Raw genomic sequence first — 9025 nt, 5'->3', positions numbered from 1 at the left:
GAGACTTCTTTAAAGCATTTACAAGAAGAAATAAAAATGTTGAAACTCGAAATTTCTGAATTAAAATAACAGGATATCTCTCTTTGACTATAGAATACTGAAATTAGAAGGAGAAAATATAATGAAGTTACAAAAGGAAAATGAACAATTAAAATTAATAGAGGGAGAAGAAGAAGTCATAACCCTACAAAATTACATTAATGAAATAACATTACTAATTAATCAGAAATGGTATACTCCTATAGTAATAATGATCGGAAAAGAGAAATTTGAGTTTATAATTATGGTAGACTAGGAGCAGATGTAAACTGTATACAGAAAGAGTTAATACATACCAAGTACTATGAAAAAATAACTAAATTAATTGTCAAAGAAGAAACTGATAGAATGACTATAAACTATAAGATTTGTAAAACTCTAAAAATTAATAAATAATTAACTAATAAAAAAAATATTAACCATTGTTTTATGCATAGTTGTCAGAACCGGTCAAATCATTGGATCACTGGGTCACTGGTTGAACCGGTTGACTCGGTATTATGCAAATAAAAAATAAAAATAGTCAAAAACCTAAAATTAAATTTTGAAATACATATTTTTACTAACATTTTAAGAACAATTAAGTCGAATTCTATAATATATATGTATTAGTTATAAAAAATTGAAATATATATTATAAAAAACATTAACAAGACTAAAGAAATGGGTTAGTGCAGTGGTTGTCAACTTGGTCTTCAATTCAGAAGACCCAAGTTTGACTCCTACTCCCCCCAATGTATTTTTCCAAATTTCACAATCCGCATGCTGACATTAGCGTGACGTCATCGGCATGCGGGTTGACCGTTGACTTGATCGGTTCGTACCGGTTTTGACCGGTTCATTTCCTTAAACGGTCAATATACCAAACCGGACCGGTACAAAGTCCGGTTTACCGGTTTTTCGGTCGAACCGGCCGATCCGGTCCGATTTTTACAATTATGGTCTTATGTGTTTCACGTTTTTAAGAAGACCTGTTCAATAAGGCCTTTTTAATCAGGACTAATTGTAAAGTTGTTCCTAGTGTATTAAAAAATAATGTCAAAAAATTAGTTTCTAAACAAATATTTACTAAATGGCAAGCTATATTATCATGCTTTGATTTTACTATTGAACATATTAAAGATGAATCAAATGCATTGCTTGATTTTCTAACAAAAGAATTTTTTGAGATAAAAATGAGTAAGAAACAAGTAAGTAGTGAAGATTATGGTGAACCACTAGGTCCAACAGCAATATCAATACAAGATAGATAATTAACAATTAAACCTTTGACAATGTCACAGGTTGTTAAAAGCAAAAAATCATCTACATCAACTAAGAGTTTATATAAAATTTCTACAGTTAACAGATATACATTATTACAATCATCTGATCTATTCAAAACTAAACCATTATTTGAAGAGCATCCTTACCATGAAAAACCTGTACCTATAAAATAATGGCCTTAGAGAAATAGTGGTTCAAGACGGATAGAAGAACCCTTTACAAAACAATTTTTTCAAATACTTTTTATTACCCTCTAGTGAGTATTTAAAAAACCCGAACCTTTTATGAAATTATTCTAGTTGACACATGATCCATTGAATTAACTCACAATAAAGACCCAACTACAAGACATAATATACTCCAAAATTAAGATCATTCAAGTAATAACCCTATCAGAATGGAAAAGACCTTCCTTTCACATTAAAAGTTTTACTAGAAAATTCGAACCTCAATATTACTCCTATTATGATTATATAGATGCATGGTGGAACACTCTGTATTTTTCTCTGAATCCACACTCCTGGTTCATATGGTTTCATATGGGAATTTCTCTCCAGTTTCCCAAGTGGTTTCAGGTGTGGTTCCAAGAGTTCGGACTAATAGAAACTATTTTTCTAAAAGAGGATAGCATGGCTTATGAATATTTCAAAAGTAAAACCTCAGTTTTAGATGAATATAAGCTGATTTTCTTCATTCCCACTATGAAAATATGCTGGATAATGACCTGGAAATATGACTCTGCAGGATATGAAGACACTCCAAGCGTACAATATTTAATTCATTAAATACAAAAGTAAAATTGTGGAATAAATTCGAGCTTAACCTAATCAGTAAAAGGGCCATTAATAATGGGATGACTATATCTAAAAAAAGAGCAAAATCCCCCGAGCCACAGTTCAAGGTTTGAAAAAATATCATACGAAAAAGAAACTCATTTCTTAGCCTATAAAAAAAGATGATGGTTGCCCTTGCAGTGGCCACTTCAGAAAAAGAAATCCATAATTTTTTAAAAGTAATAAATGTAGAACCAACAGATGAAGACGAAGAAGTTCAGTCCAGTCAAGGACTTTAGGCTGCATTTGTTTCTGAGAACAGGACAAGACAAGACAAGACACTAAAATTTTGTATTCTTGTATTCTATTTTGTGATAAACTAGAACAAATTATGAAAATCTAATACATTATCATTTTTTTCATTCAAAAAATTTGAAACGAAAAATATAATAATAAAAAATATAATTATAAAAAATTAACAAGAATAATGAAAGAAAAAATGAAAAATAACTTGTTAGTGTCTCCGTGTCATTCCTGTCAGGATAGACACAAAATACACTAATTTAGTGTCCCCGAACACATTGTCTCTGTCTATGTCTCCTCTGTACACAAACGCAACCTTACATACTATACACCCAAGATCCATTTGGAGATTGGTTAAAAAAAGAGTCCGAAAATCTAAAAAACAGATACCTGTCCAACATCAGAAAAAGAAATGTCAAGACAGCTCAGAGATCAATAAATGCATCGCATACAGAAAATAACAAAAGTCATCAATGGAATACCAACAGAATCACAGCAAAACTACAAATCCACTACCAGTTTTCTCAAAAGTAGGATAGAACACATCAACTCCAAAGTTTCATGAAGTTGGCCATTGAGAAGAGTATTTTGAAAATCATATTGCTTTATTCTCCAGCCTTTTGATAATGCAATGCTAATCATAATTCGAATTGTAACAGGTTTAACAATAGGGGAGAAGACTTGGCTGAATCCTCTAGCTACTAATCTAGCTTTGTATCTAATTATTTCTCCTTTAGAGTTTTTTTTCACTGCAAAAACCCATTGACATGTCACAATCTTTTCATTACATGGTTTTTCAACTAAAGACCATGTATTATGATGCAATAATGCTTTATACTCAGTAATCATAATCATAGCTCCTTTCCATAATGGAGATTTGACAGATTTAGGCAATAGATCAGTGTCAGATTGCTTACCAGGTAAGTGATGCACTTGTAGTGCCTTTGGTATATTTTTACCTGTTTTTGATCTTGTCATCATCTTGTGAGCGTTACCTTGAGTATGATGACTAGATTAACTCTTTTGATCTCCCTTTAATTCAATCTGAATATCAGAGAGTGGAATAGGTGCTGCATTGGTAGTCTGAGCTGAAGTAGTTGTAATAGTAGATGCATGTGGATCTTCTTAAAAGTAGAACTAGGGACATTTGGAGGAGAGAGAAAATTAGGGGGATTTAGAGAAGAAGGTGGTAAAGCAGAAATAATAGGGGGCCTCTCCGAGGGAGGTATGGCATGACTTATGTGCTGCTTAAGATGTTCAATATTAAAAAAGGTTTGTGCAGGGAATACATGTTCTTCAAATATGACATCTGTCAAACATTTATATCCCTTCTGATTCATTGCATAGACAATAAAAATACAAAGATTTGATCTAAACTCAAGCTTATGTTGATTAAAAGGTCATGTATGTGGATAACATAGACAACCAAAAATCCTCATAGAATTGTAATCAGGAGCAGCATCATACTGCAGTACAAAAAGCTTCATCCCAAAATCTCAAAGGTAATGATGCAGTGGCGAATATTGCTAGTCCTGATTCAACAATATACCTATGTTTAATTGTGAATAATACCTTAACTTTGAATGCAGTAGACAAATACTCACCTCAATTATCTTTTTGTAGTGTTTTTATTTTACAGTTCAGTTGATTTTCCATAGTTGTTTTAAATTGTTTAAAAACTGAAAATACTTGAGATTTATTTGTTAACAAGTATATGCTAGTGTCTTGAGTAGACATCCATAAAGGACACTATCTAAATATAAGAGTGGAACAAACACACCCATAGCTTATAAGTATGTCAACGATCACATGACTTGCATAAAGAATGCCTAACTTTGATACCCAAGAAAACAAAACAATGCAAATGATGGAATGACGTCGGCCATTTCATGAAAAAAAAAATACATTCAACCAAATTGCTTTGTTTAAATTTGAATAACAAGAGACATCAGAAAAGAAATTCCTCTACCAGATGAATTAAACTCATTTAATCATGAATAGTCATCAATCAACAATACAAAATGAGATGTAAACCTTCAACCAGGTTAGGTAAGAAATGAAAAATTGGAAGAAAAAGAATTAACAAAGAGTCAAACCTGGTTAAGAATGATATTAAATTATCCAATTTTAAAGAACTATATACAAATCCTTCCATGCCAGGAGCAATCACGTTGATAATTTATGAGATATCATGGAGGAGAAAACATAACTCGGGCCTATCTACCAATATGCAACAAAAACCAACAGCGGCTAAGAGATCAGGGGCATACAAATTGGTGAGGAATAAGAACGAATATATTCACACATCAACAAACAAAATTAAGAGGATACTATATTCACACACAGGGTTCTAGCATCAACCAACAAAATTCCAACACCCAACTTAAAAAAGAAAATAAAAAGTTAATTCCTAAACTTGTTTAGCTTTCTCAATCGTAATCTTACTGTGGTGGTCTCAGTGAATTTGTCTCCTCCAATGCCAACGTTACTGCCTCTAAAGTTGGCCACTATTTCCATCCGTAATCTTGAAGCAAGGATTGAGCCTCACAATACCCTGAAAGAAATTGTTCAGTGACATCACTACGACCAGTTTGAACATGGCAGGCTTACATCTTCAACTGAAGAAATTGAGACATAGAGGATTGAACAAGATTAGAGTAACCTACATCATCCTAATCAAAGAATTTCACAAATCAAGATTGACATCAATCAATTGCGCTAAGAAAAAATATCAACTGAAAAGCTAGATGATGAAATACCCTTTTCATTTCTTGCATGCTATAAAGATAAAACTTAAAAGAAATATCAACATAGGCTACACCAAATTTGTTTCTAAGTTCTAACAATCATAGAATTCCATATCCAACCAAGACTGAAAGTGTGTTTAGATTACTTATGTAGCACCAACCAAAAATTGTCCATTATATATTAAATTTCACAGAAATGCTTCTTTTTCTCAATTTTATAACTCAATGCCATTTTTTTATTTCATAGCTACAATTGAAGAATTACCTATCTTAAAAAATTACAACATTCCATTCCATTTCATTCATGAGATTAGAATTTAAATACACCAAAAGAACTAAGAATTGAACTAAGAATAATCTATCGAGCATGACTAACTTAACTAAAGTAGAATGCAAAAAATACAATAGTTAAAGATAAAAAGCCAGAGCCATCTAAAAGACTAAAACTAGTGAAGTTGGTAGTTCTCATTCAACCAAAACCATAGAACATTAATCACAACCAAGTAACAATAATATAGTAAAAAAAGATATAGCACAAAACCATAAGAAATTAGAAAAGAAAAATGGATGAGAAATGTTAGAGACCCAACACTTTTTATCAATATTAACCAACACTTTGGGCCAACACCTTATTTTTAACTATTAGAATTTAGAGTTTAGTGTTTAAGGTTTAGAATTAGTCTATAGTGTCTAGAATTGGCAAAATGTTGGTCAAAAGTGATAAATTTTGTTGCTCATATAACATTGCTCAATGAAAATTTTATGTAATTATAGCATAAAGCCATTCAGTGAGATTCACCTTGAAAGAGAGTCGTGAACTGATCTTGTGGCAAGTGGCAACACACAGTCGGAGAAGCAGAGGAGGCTTCTTGCTGAATTTAGGGTAGCTTTGGGGTAAAAAAATTGACAAATTAGCACAAATACACTTTAAACTAAACCGTACAAAAAATAGACTTTTTAAGTTTAAAGATCCCTTCTGTAGAGGCAATAGGGAGATTCTCATTGAATATAAAAGGCAACAAAATAAAATGGGACCAGTATTTCACCAGCACATCAAAATGTTGAATCCTGAAACTCTGACCTTAGACAAAAAATAAACCAAAAAGCTAACGAAATTTGCCAGGACCACAGAGATGAACAGGAAAGTAAGTGCTCTCTCAAATGTCTCCTTAAATGATATCAAATACATTAAGTTGATCCACATACTCAGCACACTGAATCCTCAACCCAAAACAGCAAATAATTTAGACATTTAGATAAGGAAAGAAAATATAAATTTTAAAACCTCAAAACTCATAACATCTGATATAAGTGGAAACCCATAACAGCTATTAAAAAATGATATTCAAGAAACAAAAGTATAAGAAATATTAACAGAAATCCGAGAGAAACAAATAAAGAAAACATTAGGGGGAAAAAGGATAAAGCATACCCACTAATTAATCAGAATCCTGAGTAATTTGTTAAAACTCAACAAATGGAGTAATTTTCAATCCAAGTTTAGGTATAAAATCAGAAGTTGCAGGGGTTACCAGTGGTCTTAAACTGGAAAATCAACATGAAATCATGCTAGTTACCCTATAAGAGCCATGATTCATGACGAAAAAAAAAAAAAAAGAAAAAAAATCATCTTATAAACTTCTCCCACAGCTAATTGATCTCTGACTCTGTTTATCATAGGCCTGCAAATAATGGGTTATAATATAAAAGAAAGAGTGAAACAAACGCACTCATATCTTATAAGTAGTCAATGATCACATGACTCACCTATATCGATAATACCTAAATCTGATACCCAAGAAAAAAAAATGCAAATGATACATATATATGATATAAACATGTGAAGTAATAATCAATTGATGGAAGAATGAGAGGTAAGCAATTTCAAGAACAAAAAAATGCATTCAAACAAATTGCTTTGATTAAATTTGAATAACTAACAAGTAAAGTGACATCAGAAGAAAAATTACTCTACTAGATGGCATCAAACTCATTTAATCATGAATAGTCATAAATCAACAATACAAAACGAGAAGTAAACCTCCAACCAGGTTAGGTAAGAAAACCACATGATCAGATGATATGTAAAATTTAGTCAACAAAACCAGAAATGGAAAATTGGAAGAAAAAGAATTAATAAAGAGGCAAACTCAATTAAGAATGATATTAAATTACCCAATTTTAAAGAACTATATATGAGTCCTTTGATTCCAGGAACAACCATGTTGAGAATTTATGTGATTACATGGATCCCATTAATATTTGCCAAAATATTTGAGCAAAACTAACTAGGCAAAAGAGGAGAAAACATAACCTCTAACAAGGGTCTACCTTCCAAAACTGCAATGAAGAATACAGAACTCATCAATGGATGCAGCAACACATCAGGAAAATTGTGCAAATACAAACAACGAATTTAGAAAGATTTGAGTAACAACAGAAGCAATAGTTTTAAACAAGAACAATTAATTGATCTCAAACAAGGAAAGAAAACGAGGGCATTTGTTAGAATGAAAGAGTACTTTCTTCCACATTCCAGTCAAAGAAAATACCTAATCTACTATTTTGAAAGAGGAAAAATAGAAAACAAATTAGAGAGGAAAATACCCTTTTCTAGTAGATATTTTTAGTATTCTTTGACTACAATTTTCCACTACTTATGACTCTAATATGACTTGTATAGTTAGTTTTTTTTATTTAATTTGGTCTTTCTAATGTGATTAATAATTCATATTATAGTAAATAACAATAATACCCAAAGACCACTTTTGTTAATTCCATGAGGAATTGAGTTTGGAAGCAAGTTTAGCACTCTTATAATGGTCCCTAAGCTGAAAAATATGGCTAACAGCTATGTACAGCTATGTATATTTACTTTTGTTGGGCTGATATAATATAAGATAACAATCCATTAGTAGTAACAGGTCCAACATAAGACATACCATTGTGCGATTTTCGGAATGCTAAGTGTACCTTCAAACAAACTTGCAAGGCTCTCCTAAGCAACAATAAAGTCAATGGCAGGGGCCGGGGCCAGCGTGGTCAGCGCCGGCGGGTGGCAGGGTCCGGGGGCCGGCGTAGTCAACGGCACAGGGGCTGGGTTGGCATCAATGGCGGTGCAGGGCAGAGGTGAAGGTAGAGTCAGGTGTCTTATGGGGAGGCGATGGCGCTAGAGTTGTCAGTTTTTAAATTACGTAGAGCCCAAAAAACCAAACCAAATCGAAAATTTTACAAATAATTGGTTTGTATAATTTTTTTTGAAAAAATCAAACCAAACAGCAGCCGACACCCGTCCTCCACCTCCGCCTCTGCCACCTGCACCGCCGTTGATATCAACCCAGTCCCCGCACCACCGTTGGCTACGCCAACGCCGTTGATATCAACCCAGTCCCCGCACCACAGTTGGCTACGCCACCGCCGGACCCTACCACCCGCCACGTGGTTGACGACAAACCAGCCCTGCGCCGCCGTTGACTACGCCGCCCTGGCCCCTGCCGCTGAAAGTCCTTTCTGGCCGATCTTGATGTGTTGGCCGTTGTGGGAGGGCAACGTGCTTTTGGTCCTGAAGACGAGAGACGGAGAGTTGAGTGTGTGACAATGAGCAGATATAATGGAGCAACTGTGTAAAATATTTTATAGTTTATACCAAGTATCAACAATTCTGATTTAATCAAAACTCAACCATTATCAAACAAAACAAAAAACAGCAAACAACATATGAATCTGCATCAGATTTAATCAAAACTCATAACCATTTTAAAACAAGTATCAACAATTTTGATTTAACAAGTATCAACAATTCTGATTTAATCAAAACTCAACCATTATCAAATAAAACAAAACACAGCAAACAAACCTAAATCTCTGACCTAAAACCGAAGCCAGAAAACTAACATA

At 33.1% G+C, this 9025-nt stretch overlaps 1 long non-coding RNA gene across 2 annotated transcripts; it reads right to left on the bottom strand.

The window, feature by feature from the left end:
* Positions 1-4632: 4632 nt before the first annotated feature.
* On the bottom strand, positions 4633-8191 carry LOC110272360 (uncharacterized). 2 transcript variants are annotated; one of them, XR_008001923.1, is made up of 3 exons: positions 8102-8191; positions 5928-7468; positions 4633-4999 (listed from the first exon to the last, which is right to left on the bottom strand). It is a non-coding gene; the product is annotated as an uncharacterized LOC110272360 (long non-coding RNA). The 2 variants fall into 2 exon arrangements; XR_001586941.3 differs by having other exon boundaries at positions 5928-8185.
* Positions 8192-9025: the final 834 nt, after the last annotated feature.

This window comes from Arachis duranensis, chromosome 8, assembly GCF_000817695.3.
Source record: "Arachis duranensis cultivar V14167 chromosome 8, aradu.V14167.gnm2.J7QH, whole genome shotgun sequence".
Taxonomy (NCBI): domain Eukaryota; kingdom Viridiplantae; phylum Streptophyta; class Magnoliopsida; order Fabales; family Fabaceae; genus Arachis; species Arachis duranensis.
Note: the sequence above shows the minus strand (reverse complement) of the source record. Positions and strands in the feature narration are given on the sequence as shown.